This window comes from Gorilla gorilla, chromosome 2 (genome assembly GCF_029281585.2).
Source record: "Gorilla gorilla gorilla isolate KB3781 chromosome 2, NHGRI_mGorGor1-v2.1_pri, whole genome shotgun sequence".
NCBI classification, from domain to species: domain Eukaryota; kingdom Metazoa; phylum Chordata; class Mammalia; order Primates; family Hominidae; genus Gorilla; species Gorilla gorilla.
In genome coordinates, this window is record NC_086017.1 from 52779303 (window position 1) to 52793338 (window position 14036).

Genomic DNA, 14036 nt, shown 5'->3' on the forward strand with positions numbered 1-14036 from the left:
CAGAGTACACAGTCAAAGGCAAGTGAAGAATGACTGTATGCCCTTCCACAACAGCTCTGACCCCTAACCCAAAAAAAAGAGGCATCGATGCTGGGGCTTTAGATGCTGAGAAGGCTGAGATGGTGGAGGGGGTGTTGACTCCATCTTGGGGTATGAGTGTGAATGAACTCATCTGAGGAGGCCACAGAGCCTCCCAAATGATGACTCTTCAAGCAGAGGCTGAGCCCTCAGTCTCTGAGCCTCTCACCTGGAGCCCTCTCACCTGCCCAACTGCTTGCCTATACACTTCTCTGACAAGAAGGCAGAACCCTGGAATTGTAAAATGTCAGAGACAATAGAGACCTCACTCAATTACTTCATACTTCATTTCACAATGAGGATCTAGGTGCAGAACGCAGTGGGGACCCTCTTTGACAGCTGCCCTGGCTTGGGGCCTTGAGATAAGCTAATCATTGACTAAGGGCCTTCTGAGACATGTCAGCCCAGGTCCCTGCCAGCAGCTCAAGAAGGAGAAAACTGTACCATTGACGCCAAGGCATTAGTCAAGCAGCCTGGCCCATTGTTGCAATAGGTGAGGTTCAAACTCAATTCAATCAGTTCTGATAACCTCCAAATTACTTTTTAACTTCCGAACGACCTGAAAACAGGGACTTCGGCTCTTCAGACAAAAGAGGGTATGGAACTTCCATATACCCTCTGGAGTGAGCTTCCTTTGCCTATGAGCTTCCCCTTGGCAGGGAGTTGGAACTGTCCACACTCTGCTTCCCAGAATCCCTCTTTAATTGTTCAGGACCACCACAGTACTTGGCATCATCAACTCTCCTCAACCTTAGAATTCGGTCCGAAACTGGGCCAAATCCAATGAACTGAACCGTGTCCCCGAGTTTTTAATGGATGAACCATTATTTCACATTCATTCTTACCTCATTCATTAACCCACACTCATCTATTCATTCCCTCCTTCCTTGGAGAAGCCCCATCTATCCATTCACTAGATATTTATTGGGCACTTACTGGCAGAAATGTTGCTACGATCTGGGATTATAATCATGAATGAGATAGACACAGTCCCTGCTCTCTTGCAGTTTATGGTCTAATGGAGGGAGAAAGATATTAAATCACTGCCCAAAGTAATTATACACATATTTCTCATTTATTGTGCTTTGCTTTATTGCACTTCACAGATACTATGTTTTTTACAAATTGAAGGTTTGTGGCAACCCTGCATTGAGCAAAACTATTGGCACCATTTTTCCAACAGTGTGTGCTAACTTTGTGTCTGTGTCACATTTTGTAATTCTCACAATATTTCAAATTTTTCCTTATTATCATTACAGCTGTTATGGCGATCTGTGATATGTTAGTACTGTAATTGTTTTGGGGCACCATGAACTGGGCCCATATATGATGCAAACTTAATTGGTAAATGTTGTGTGTATTCTGACTGTTCCACTGACCAGCTGTTCTCCCCTCTTTCTATCTCTCCTTGGGCTTTCCTATTTCCCAAGACACAGCTATGTTGAAATTAGGCCAATTAATAACCCTACAATGGCATCTAAGTGTTCAAGTGAAAGGAAGAGCTGCACTTTAAATCACTTTAAATTTCACTTTAAATCACAAGCCAGAAATGATTAAGCTTAGTGAGGAAGGCCAAGATAGGCTGCAATCTAGGTTTGTTGCACTACACAGTTATCCAAGTTGTAAATGCAAAAGAAAAAATTTCTTGAAGGAAATTAGAAGTGCTACTCTAGTGAATACATGAATAATAAGAAAAACAGCTTTATTGCTGATATGAAGAAAGTTTTAGTGGCCTGCATAGATCAAACCAGCTACAACATTCCCTTAGCCAAAGCCTAATCCAGAGCAATGTCTTAACTCTCTTCAATTCTATGAAGGCTGAAAGTGATGAGGAAGCAGTTGGAGAAAAGTTTGAAGGTAGCATAGGTTGGTTCATTAGGTTTAAGGAAAGAAGCCATCTCTATAACATAGAAGTGCAACGTGAAGCAGCAAGTGTTGATGAAGAAGTTGCAGCAAGTTATCTAAAAGATGTAGCTAAGATAATTGATGAAGATGGCTACACCAAGCAACAGATTTTTAATGTAGATGAAACGGCCTTATATTGGAAGAAGAGACCATCTAAGGACTTTCCTAGAGCAAAGTCAATGCCCTGCTTCAAAGCCTCTAAGGGTAGGATGACTCTCTTTTTAGGGGCTAAGGTAGCTGGTGACTTTCAGTTGAAGCCAAAGCTCATGACCATTCTGAAAATCCTAGGGCCCTTCAGAATTATGCTAAATCTACTCTGCCTGTACTCCATAAGTAGCAAGGCTAGGTGTGGTGGCTCGCGCCTGCAATCCCAGCAATTTTGAAGGCTAAGGCAAGTGGATTGCTTGAGCCCAGAGCTTGGAGCCCAGCCTGGGTAATATGGTGAAACCCTGTCTCTACAAAAATTAGCCAGGTATGGTGGTGCATGCCTGTGGTCCCAGCTACTTGGGAGGCTGAGGTGGGAAGATCACCTGAGCCTGGGAGGTTGAGGCTGCAGTGAGCCAAGATCATGTCACTGCACTTCAGCCTGGACGACAGAGTGAGAACCTGTCTCAAAACAAACAAAACAAAGGCTGGATGGCAGCACATCTGTTTGCAGCATGGTTTACTTAGGCCCACTGCTGAGACTTACTGCTCAGAAAAAAGATTCTTTTCAATGTATTACTACTCATTAACAATGCACCCCAAGATCTCTGAGGAAGATGTTCGAAGAGATGAATGTTGTTTTCATGCCTGCTAACACAACATCCATTCTGCAACCCATGGATCAAGGAGTAATTTCAACTTTTCAGTCTTACTATTCAGAAATACATTTCGTAAGGCTATAGCTGCTGTAGATGGCGATTCCTCTAATGGATCTCGGCAAAGTAAATTGAAAACCTTATGGAAAGAACTCACCATTTTAGAGCCACTAAGAACATTTGTGATACATGGGAGGAGGTTAACATATCAACATGAACAAGAGTTTGAAAGAAGTTGATTCCAACCCTCATGAATGACTTTGAGGGGTTCAAGGCTTCAGTGGAGGAAGTCGCTGCAGATGGGTGGAAATAGAGAATTAGAATTAGAAGTAGTGCCAGAGGATGTGACTGAATTGCTGCAATGGCCTGATTGAACTTGAATGGATGAGGAGTAACTTCTTATGGATGAGCTAAGAAAGTGGTTTCTTGAGATGGAAGCTAATCCTGGCGAGGATGCTGGGAACACTGTTGAAATGACAATAAACAATTTAGAATATTACATAAAGTTAGTAAAGCAGCAGTAGAGTTTGAGAGCATTGACTCCAATTTTGAAAAAAAGTTCTACTGTGGGTAAAATGCTATCAAACAGCATTCCATGCTACAGAGAAATCTTTCCTAAAAGGAAGAGTCAACTGGTGCGGCAACCTTGATTGTTGTCTTATTTTAAGAAATTGTCACAGCCACCCCAGCCCTCAGCAACCACCACCCTGATCAGTCCAGGGTGAAGATAGGAATCACTGAAGGCTCAGATGATCATTAGCATTTTTTAGCAATAAAGTTTTTTTAAAAAATTAAGGTATATATATGTATTTTAGATATAATGCTTTTGCACACTTAATGGTGTATAGTCTAAACATAATTTTTATATTCCCCGGAAACAAAATTCGTGCGACTCATTTTACTATGGAGGTTTGAAACCCAACCCGCAATATCTTCGCGGTATGGCTGTAATTGTGACAAATGCTGCAAAGAAGAGCAGAGCATGAAGGGAGGTGGCAGTCAGGAAGGCCACACTGATTGGGCCACACTGATTCAGCGGAGGCCTGGAGGACCACAAGACCCAGTCAACGTGTGTTGTGTGTGGTGGAGGTGCTAGCGGCCGAAGAGGGGTGCTGGTCAGGCGATGCAGCAGGGTGGTCCCAAGGTACCGAGAGCATATCCACCCTGGGGCCAATGAGCCCAGGGCACTCGGAGAAGGGGGAAGAATCTCCACAGGGTGCAGAACCGGCAGGCTCTGTGCGGGTTAGGGCTTTGACACATCGGTGGCACTGAATCCCTCTCACGCCAGCCGGCCCAGCCACGCTTGTGTCCGGGGCCAGCCCACGGGGGCCACGCAGGGCTGCCGGATGGACAGGCAGGGAATACGGGCTCTTCCTCGGGCGGAGACTGGCTTGCCCCTGGGAAGTCAGCCCACGGGACTGCCCTCCTCTCCCTCCCGAGGGGCTGGGGACCAGCAACTCAAGCCAACACCGGGAGCGGGCGGCACGTCCCCTCCTCGCCCCTTCGGTCCGGGAACTGTCAGGGGCCGGGGCGGGGTTACGATGGTGGGCTAGGGGGCCAGGTAGGACCAAAGACACACGGAGGCGGCCCCCGGGACGGCCAGAGGGCCCGCGGGCGCTCGGGAAAGGGGCGGGTGCACTTCCGGCCCCCGAAGCCTCAGCGAGGGAGTCTCCGGGAGGCGCGGCGGGGAGTAGGCAGTGTGTTGCTGACCTCTGGCGGTCGCTCTGCGGGACTTCGCACCTTCTTTGTGCTCAGGAGCGGTGAGTGTCAGTTCGGCGGCTGAGCCCCCAGTAAGGGCGTGGTTCCAGGCCAACGGGAGGACGTGCTGAAGGCGCTGCTTTCTTCCTTCCCCACCGCAGCTGTTTCCGACTCGTGCGCTGAACCCACCACTACCCCTCGGCCCATGCCCCTGGCAGTTTTCACGGCATAAGCCCGGCAAGAGCATCATTTTGGTTGTCCTGGGGGGTTTGGGGGGTTAGCTCCTTTATTGCTAACCTCATTCGCACATTCCATGGTGGGCAGGACAGTGGACTGAGTTTTTTACACTGGGCCCTAGTAGTTCCATGTTCCTGTCTGATGTCATGACTTCTCATTCTATATATGGCGCAGAATTTTGAGCAACTGGGCACTGACCTGAGGATTCTGTTTATCTGCTGTGGTTCCTTTACTGGGGTTCTCCGCTGTGGGTTCTCTAGTCCGGATGCACTAGCTCTTCCCTGAGTCTTGTTTGCCCCTTTTTCTAATTCTGGATGATATTGACTGCTCCCCCAGTATGTGCCACCTCTTGCTCACTGCCTCGCCCCCAGCAGTAAGTAGTACCATTGAAATGGAAATACAGGGGAGAAATTATTTCACCCTGCCTTTAGAGCAGGTAATAATCGTTTCACTTAGGGCTTATGTATGGCTCCTTTTTGTTTCTTTCTAGCTTTCCAGGTTCCTTCTGTTTTTCCTGGAGGGGAAGGAACCCCCTCCATGGCAGCCTGGGTTCTTGACAGCCTGACTCAAGGGTCACTATGCTTACTGCTAGCCTGAGTCACATATACCAGGTTGTCGTAGAACCAGTGTAGGACATAAAAGGCAAACCTGGGTTCTTGTCCCAACTCTTCCACCAATTTATGGCATGACCCAGAACATTTTGTTTTACCCTTCTGGACCTTTATTCTGATGTGTCAAAACAAGAGGTACTGAATTTGACGTACTCGCCAGCAGTGAGATGCTATTATAAAGGTATTGGGTTGTACATTCACTAATTTGCCGAGAGATAACGAGGGCATATAGTGTGAGAGGGTGGAGGGATAGGGTGGGAATTGGAATGATTGGCGTTGAGCTTCTAGCCAGTGGATGGCTCTATGCTGATCATTCCCATCGCCACCAACACCATCACCATTCTTATTCTGAGAACTTACCTTGAGCTAATATTACACGAAATTCACGTATTTTGCCATCTAACCCTTATATCAACCCGGTTCAGAGATTCCGTAGAAGAACTCACAGGACTCAGAATACAGTTGTAATCATGACTAAGATTGATTACAACTGGATTGCTGGTCCCTAGCCCCTTGGGAGAGTGGGGAGGGCAGCCACGTGGGCTGAATTCCCACGGGCAAGCCAGCCTCTGCCTGAGGAAGAGCCAGAATTCTCTGCCTGTCCATCTGATGGGATACATAACCAGATCATAGGGGAAAAAGACATAGGTGGAGTCTGGAGGAATCTATGTGCAGGATTCCGAGTTCTTTCTCCCTGCCAGGAGAGATCACACAAAGCTTACTCCTCCTAGCAATGGAAACGCAGCAACATATATGCCATGTTTCTAACTAGGAAAGCGCAAAAATTAGTCAGTGCCCAAGGTTTTTTATCAGGGGACTGGTCATGTAGGCACCTTCTGCCTAGCACATACCAAAATTCCAGACTCCTAGAAGGAAAGCAGATATTCATTATAAATCATGTTTGTACAAATAGTCAAGGCATAACGAACTACTCTTATTGGTTAAGTGTTGACTGGACGCACTTTGAAAGTGAAGTTCCCAGACACTATCCAGGGGCCTACCTTGCAAGCAGGCCTTTTTTTGGGTCTCTGACTTGCTATGTTAGTGATTTTATGCACCCAACCATATGAAGCAAAAATGCCCTCATTTTACAGAGGAGAAAATTGAGATTTCAAGGGCTAGTACTTGTCTAGAGTTGCACCACTAGCAAGTGGTACAGCCAAGAGTCTAATCACTCTGTTTGCTTTAGAACTTCAGCTCTTCATCCACTGCCATATTGCCAGTCCCAGGGCCTTCCTCAAGTCCTTTGTCTTTATTCTTTTTGCCTGAAATGTTCTTTCCTTAGCTATTTGCATGACTGGTGATATGGTTTGGCTGTGTCCTCACCCAAATCTCATCTTGAATTGTAGCTCCCATAATTCCCACCTGTTGTAGGAGGGACCCAGTGGGAGATAATTGAATCATGGGGGCGGTTTCCCCATACTGTTCTCGTGGTAGTGAGTAATTCTCATGAGATCTGATGATTTTGTACGGGGAAACCTCTTTTGCTTGGTTCTCATTCTCTCATCTGCCACCATGTAAGACATGCCTTTCACCTTCTGTCATGATTGTGAGGCCTCCCAGCCACGTGGAACTGTGAGTCCATTAAACCTCTTTTTCTTTATAAATTACCCAGTCTCGGGTATGTCTTTATCAGCACTGTGAAAATGGACTAATACAACTGGTTTATTTTATTTATTCATTTTTTAAGAGATAAGATCTCACTATGTTGTCCAGGCTGGCCTCCAACTCTTGGCCTCAGGCAATCTGCCTGCCTCAGCCTCCCAAGTAGGTGGGACTACAGGGATGTGCTGTATGCCTCGCTTGGTTTCTTTCAATTATTCACTGCCTCAACTCAGATTACACCTTATAGAAAGGCCCTCCCTGACTACTCTATGTAAAGTAGTCTCTTTTTAAAGTACTTTGTATCATTAACCTATTTTAGTTTCATCAAAACATTTATAATTATGTGGAATGATCTAGTGTCTTTCTTTATTCTCTATATCAATTTTCATCCAGTCGCAGTGGCTCACACCTGAAATCTCAGCACTTTGGGAGGCTGAGGCGGGCTGATCACCTGAAGTCAGGAGGAGTTTGAGACCAGCTTGGCCAACATGGTGAAACCTGTCTCTACGGAAAATACAAAAATTAGCCGGGTGTGGTGGCGCATCCTGTAATCCCAGCTACATGGGAGGCTGAGGAAGGAGAATCACTTGAACCTGGGAGGCAGAAGTTGCAGTTAGCTGAGATCGCACCACTGCACTCCATTCTAGCCTGGGTGCCAGAGGAAAACTCCGTCTCAAAATAAAATAAAATAAAATAAAATAAAATAAATAAAATAAAATAAAATAAATAAAATAAAAATAAAAAGTCAATCTTCCTCAGTGGCATGCTGGTAAATTGGCACTGTAAGAAAAAAAAGTCTTGATTGGTAGAGTTGGCCAGTTTCATATTGTAAATACATTGCTCCTGGCCAATTTCAGGCACCCATATAAGGTCACTGAAGGAAGAGTTGGAAAGAGATGTGCATCGTCAGCATGGAGTCCTGATAAGTAAGCAACAATGAGGAAGGGACCTTAGGTAGGGGAGAACCCCAGGTGGGGAAGAACAATGAACAGTTGTTCTGAGAGATGGCTAATCACAAATAACCTGCGGGCACAATGACTTGTCCTGTCCGCAAGTGGCCCCAAGAGCAGAACCTTATAAAACTTCCCTCCAGCCCCTGCCTCATTGTAGACAGCCCATTTTCTGCTGTGCTGCCTGTTGCAACTTTGCAACATATTTTTATACTTTCTGTAATAAATCTGTCTTTCTTTACCTACAGCTGTCTTGGTAAATTCCTTTACCACCTGCACCACCAGCCCCAGATAGTTGCTACCTGTGATAATCAGCTTTCCTGAGTCAGTGTGTGCTGGCGCCACAATAAACTCTTTAAAATCAAGGAATATGTCTTGTCCATTGCTGTATCCTCAAGACCTAGCACATTGCCTGGCACATAGTAAATACTCTATAAATGTTTGTTGAATGGACGAATAATTCTCCAATTCCATCTCTGATTACTGTTGCAGGCATTCAGTCTTATTTTAGAGATGAGAACAATGGGGCTCAGAGTGTGAGGAACTCTCCCTTGGGCACACATTTATTAAGTGATAGAGCCAAACATTTAATACAGCCAGTTTGTGCCAGCTTTACTGCTAAGTGGGTCAGAGAAACCTAAAATGGGAGAAATTGGAGCTAGAGAAACAAGTTGTCCATATACAGTTCCATAGTTCATAGCAACAGATAATTTATTCCAGGCTTAAGCATATGCAAGGTAGTATCTTAGTCTCAGGGAGACAAAGATTGATTGGATTTTTAAATCATCCTTCAAGGATCTCACTGATTAAATGGGATAAGCACATAATATCAAATGTACAATACTAAAGCAGTATGAGCCAAATGCCAATGGATTCTGAGAGCAGTGTCACATTTTGTTGGGGGAAAGGGAATAGGGTCAGAAAGGGGTTTATAAAAATAAGCCATTTGAGTTGGGCTAATAAGAATATATAGGGTCAGGTTGTGAATGGAAAGGTTAGGTATTTCAGGCAAACGCTGATGAGGATTTTTTGCTCCTTAGTTCAGCTAAAATCTGGTTTCTGGTCTCACGACTGGGAAAAATTAGGCACATGGACACATTGAAAGGTGAGGAGAGTGGAATTTATTGATAGGAAGCTCACAGAAAAAAAAGAGGGTCTTGCCAACAGGCTCCCACCTCACAGATTGAATACCAGGCCACCACACACCAGCTGAAGAGGCCAGGCTTCTCCCCACCGCATAAGGTGTGAATTCCCGGTGGCTACACCCCAGTCTCCCAGTGCACAGGTGGGCCCTTAGTCTGAGCCACTCCACATTGATTTATTTCCCTTACTGCACATGTGTTAAGGGACAGAATTCTTCGCCGTGGGCATGTAAGGCAAGCCCCCGTGCACAATGACCTGAGCAGCATTTGGCTGTCTCATTTCTATCAACTCTGTGGAGAAAGGCATCTAAAGAGGTGGTGAGATGTGCTTGAAGAAGAAAGTCCAGTTCATCTGATATGTCAGTGCAGGTACAACTCAGGCAGGCCTGAAGACTATAACTCTAATGAACATGCTATCCAGGAAACTAACCTTCAATCCACATGCACACCAAACCCTCAAGAAAATTAGAGTTGTTAGTAGTTACAGTAGTCCTGCCTTGTCTGCAGGGGATACATCCCAAGATCCCCAGTGGATGCCTAAAACCATGAATAGTACTGAACTCTATATATACTATATTTTTTTCTGTACATATACATATATATCTATGATAAAGTTTAACTTATAAATTAGGCACAGTAAGAGATCCACAACAATAATTCATAATAAAAGAGAACAATTATAACAATAAGTTGTAATACAAGCTATGTGAATGTGGTCTCGTTCTAAAAGTATTTTATTGTACTGTACTCACCCTTCTTATTGTGATCTGTCAATGTGATAACTGTCATGGCTACCAAGTGACTAATGGTCAGGTAGTATGTACAGTGTGGATATGCTAGACAAAGGGATAATTCATGTCCTGGGTGGTGTGAAAGGAAAATAACAACTTGGGACCCCAATTCACTATGCTGAAAGGAAAAAGTCAAGCTAAAAGCTGAGTCATGCAAGAAGTTGCCTTTCCTTTTGTTCCTAAGCAGATAGTTACAGATAAAAGGTAAAAAATCTCCACAGGTAGCTACTCTATGTTCACCTTATCTTATGTAACCTGCAGATTTACTTAGCATGAGATGAATACATAATTAAATATTCCCCTACCTGCTCCTTTTCTCTTACATGTGGATTCAGTAATGACCATAACCTCTGTCTTTCCCCTGCAGCCTGCTTTTCCCTTTTAAATATTGAAGACTTCAACATCATCTTTGGAAAAAGACACATACCTGTCTCCTGGGTTATGTCCTTAACCTTGGCAAAATAAACTTCAAAATTGATGAAGTCCTTTCTCAGATACTTTTGGTATACAGTGGGATGGAGCAGAGTGGTGTGAAATTTTATAACACTACTCAGAACAGTGTGCAACTTAAAACATGAATTATTTTTGGAATTTTCCATTTAATATTTTCAGGCCATGGCTGACTGTGGGTAACTGAAACCACAGAAAGTGAAATTGCAGATAAGAGGGGACCAATGCATTTGCAAGTGTAAATGATGTGATCTTAATGCCATAGTTTCTAGAGTAGCTTGGAGAGTCTAAGTCCCCCCACCCCCTGCAACCCAAGGCAAGGAGAACTTTGTAAAATACTTGGTTGAACTTCCACTGCATTCCACTGCAATCAAGCAGTATCTTTAGCAATCATGCACCTTCATGGGGAATTTGAGGGCCAGAAAAGCATGACTTTCCATGAAGAAATTGGATTAGTATCCTTTGTCCATGTGTGATGTTACCTTCCTGTCGATCACTATCATCCTTGTGACAGTTGTGCAGTAGGATCTGGCAAACAGTTGGAAAGATGGCTTGGTGCCTATTCTGGGGTGTCTTGAATTCACCTGAGGCGCGGATCTCATTTGACAGGCGGCGGAGAACTACTGAGGACTTCTGAGCAGAGAAGTTGGTGGAACAGGAAGCACCAAAAATCCATCTCATCACCTAGAGAGCATTGTACTGGCAGAACTGTCTAAAGTGACTATTTTGGAAATCTGGGATCAATTTGAATACTTGCAGCTTCCAAAGGAAAGGTTGGTTGGTAAATTGTGGCTAATATTGGTTGATTTCAGCTTGTATTGGATACCCACCCATAAGTCCCATGGCAGGCAGCCATGACATGTTTCTGACATGGCTTGCTGAAGCCAGAGTGGGAAATTAGGACTTTGTCCTCCAGATATTGGGGCTCTGTGTTATAATTGCTGATAGCTGCTTCTTATCAATGAGGTGTAGCCATGGAGGCTGGCTGCCATTGGTTCACCTCCATTGGCTGAAGCAGTCTCTAGGGCATTAAAACATTAAAAGGAGCTGCACCTTTGGGTTTTTTTGTTTGTTTGTTTGTTTTGTTTTGTTTTGTTTTTTTGATGGAGTCTCGCTCTGTTGCTCAGGCTGGAGTGCAGTGGTGTGACCTCGTCTCATTGCAACCTCCGCCTCCCGGGTTCAAGCGATTCTCCTGCCTCAGCCTCCTGAGTAGCTGGGACTACAGGCATGTACCACCATGCCGGGCTAATTTTTTGTATTTTTACTACAGATGGGGTTTCACCGTGTTAGCCAGGATGGTCTCGATCTCCTGACCTCGTGATCCACCTGCCTCAGCCTCCCAAAGTGCTGGGATTACAGGCATGAGCCACCTCTCCGCCTGTTTTGTTTTTTTTACATTCAAAAACAACTGTGTGTATGGGGGAATTTAGAAGCCATGTGTGCATACCCAGGGAAAGACATAGGTTCAGAAAAGACCTTAAACTTTCACCTCAGGATGATCCCTAGCACAGACACTCTAAAATATTTCTTAAAAGTCAAACCCTGGGATAAGTGGGATAATATTATTTCCAGAATTATCACAATGTAAAATTCAAATGTCCAGTTTCTACAAAAAAAAATCACAAGGCATACAAAGAAACAATAAAGTATGGCTCATTCAAAGGAATAAAAGAAGTCAATAAGAAATGTTCTTGAGGAGGCCCAGATAGTGGACTTCATAGACAAAGACTTTAGAATGACTATCTTAACCCGTTTCTTGTTTAGAAAAAAATTGCAGCTCGCCGCCAGTACTCATTTAATTTTACATAAACACACTCTTTGAGGCTGAAGCAAATCAGACTGATCTTCAATGTGAAAATAAAGTATAAAAACTGTTCTTGGAGTTATTTCCAAACAGAACTTTTCTCTAATCCTAATGTAACAGAAATGTATATGATGATAGTATTTAATAAGTGGGCAGAATTTGGGGGTAAGGTTAGGACTGTAATCCATGAGTTATCGTGGTGTATTCACTGCACTGCAAGGGTCACTGGGGAATATTTTCACAGCAAATGGGAAATGGGTTAAAGATACTCAAAGAGCTAAAGGTAATCATGGACAAAGAGGAAAACAATGTACGAATTAGAATCAGAATATCAATAAAGAGACAGAAATGATAAGGAGAAACCTAAAGGAAACTCTGGAGCTGAAAAGTATCATAACAAAAAGGGAAAATACACTGGGGTGGGGGTGGGGGTGGGGGTGGGGGTGGTTAAAAGCAGATTTGAGCAAGTAAAATAAAGAATCTGCAAACTTAAAGATAGGATGATTGAAATTATTGAACTGGAGAAACAGAAAGAAAAAAGGATGAAGAAAAGTGAACAGAGAGGTAGGCTGGCAGATAAATTCATCAGCTTGCTCCTTTGCCTGTGGACACTGCCGAAGAAGCATCATTAAAGTCTCTTTTCTCCCTGCCATCATGTCTAAGTCAGAGTCTCCTAAAGAGCCCGAACAGCTGAGGAAGCTCTTCATTGGAGGGTAGAGCTTTGAAACAACTGATGAGAGCCTGAGGAGCCATTTTGAGCAATGGGGAATGCTCAGGAACTGCATGGTAATGAGAGATCCAAACACCAAGCGCTCCAGGGGCTTTGGGTTTGTGACATGTGCCACTGTGGAGGAGGTGGATGCAGCCATGAATGCAAGGCCATGCAAGGTGGTTGGAAGAACTGTGGAACCAAAGAGAGCTGTCTCAAGAGAAGATTCTCAAAGACCAGGTGCCCACTTGACCGTGAAAAAAATATTTGTGGCCTTAAAGAAGACACTGAAGAACTTCACCTAAGAGATTATTTTGAACAGTATGGGAAAATTGAAGTGATTGAAATCATGACTGACCGAAGCAGTGGCAAGAAAAGGGGCTTTGCCTTTGTAACGTTTGACAACCATGACTCTGTGGATAAGACTGTCATTCAGAAATACCGTACTGTGAATGGCCACAACTGTGAAGCTAGAAAAGCCCTGTCAAAGCAAGAGATGGCTAGTGCTTCATCCAGCCAAAGAAGTCGAAGTGGTTCTGGAAACTTTGGTGGTGGTCGTGGAGGTGGTTTTGGTGGGAATGACAACTTTAGTCATGGAGGAAACTTCAGTGGTCATGGTGGATTTGGTGGCAGCCATGGTGGTGGTGCATATGGTGGCAGGAGGGATGGCTATAACGGATTTGGTAATGATGGAGGTGGTGGAAGCTACAATGATTTTGTCAATTACAACAATCAGTCTTCACATTTTGGACCCATGAAGGGAGGAAACTTTGGAGGCAGAAGCTCTGTCCCCTATGGTGGTGGAGGCCAATACTTTGCCAAACCACAAAACCAAGGTGGCTATGGCAGTTCCAATAGCAGCAGTAGATATGTCAGTGGCAGAAGATTTTAGTTAGGAAACAAAGCTTAGTAAGACAGAGGAGCCAGAGAAGTGATGGAAGCTACAGGTTACAACAGATTTGTGAACTCAGCCAAGCACAGTGATGGCAGGGCTTAGCTGCTACAAAGAAGACATGTTTTAGACAAATGCTCATGTGTATGGGCAAAAAACTTGAGGACTGTATTTGTGAATAATTGCATAACAGGTTATTTTAGTTTCTGTTCTTTGGAAAGTGTAAAGCGTTCCAACAAAGGGTTTTAATGTAGTTTTATTTTTTGCACCCATGATATTGATTGCTAAATCTAATAGCCTAATGGTGATGCTGAATAAATATCTTAAATTAAAAAAAAAAAAAAAAGGAAAAGTGAACAGAGCC

General features: G+C 44.1%; 1 pseudogene; it reads left to right on the top strand.

Moving 5' to 3' along the window:
* Window positions 1-12718: 12718 nt before the first annotated feature.
* LOC101149468 (heterogeneous nuclear ribonucleoprotein A1-like) lies at window positions 12719-13672 on the top strand (annotated as a pseudogene).
* Window positions 13673-14036: the final 364 nt, after the last annotated feature.